Source organism: Juglans regia, unplaced genomic scaffold (assembly GCF_001411555.2).
Source record: "Juglans regia cultivar Chandler unplaced genomic scaffold, Walnut 2.0 Scaffold_5373, whole genome shotgun sequence".
NCBI classification, from domain to species: domain Eukaryota; kingdom Viridiplantae; phylum Streptophyta; class Magnoliopsida; order Fagales; family Juglandaceae; genus Juglans; species Juglans regia.
Window position 1 is genome coordinate 1 of NW_023360232.1, and position 218 is coordinate 218.

General features: G+C 50.0%; 1 pseudogene; it reads right to left on the bottom strand.

Moving 5' to 3' along the window:
* Positions 1-107, bottom strand: LOC118345870 (annotated as a pseudogene; the record flags this gene model as incomplete).
* Between the last annotated feature and the right edge of the window lie 111 nt (positions 108-218).

Genomic DNA, 218 nt, shown 5'->3' on the forward strand with positions numbered 1-218 from the left:
GAGGACTTCCCAGGAGGTCACCCATCCTAGTACTACTCTCGCCCAAGCACGCTTAACTGCGGAGTTCTGATGGGATCCGGTGCATTAGTGCTGGTATGATCGCACCGATCAAACTAATTACTTAAAATTCATATAATCCTTGAGCGACATACTAGCGTCCTTCCGATCCCAATCCAAACGGAGATCTGATCCAAACCCATGGCTACGCGATGGGCAGG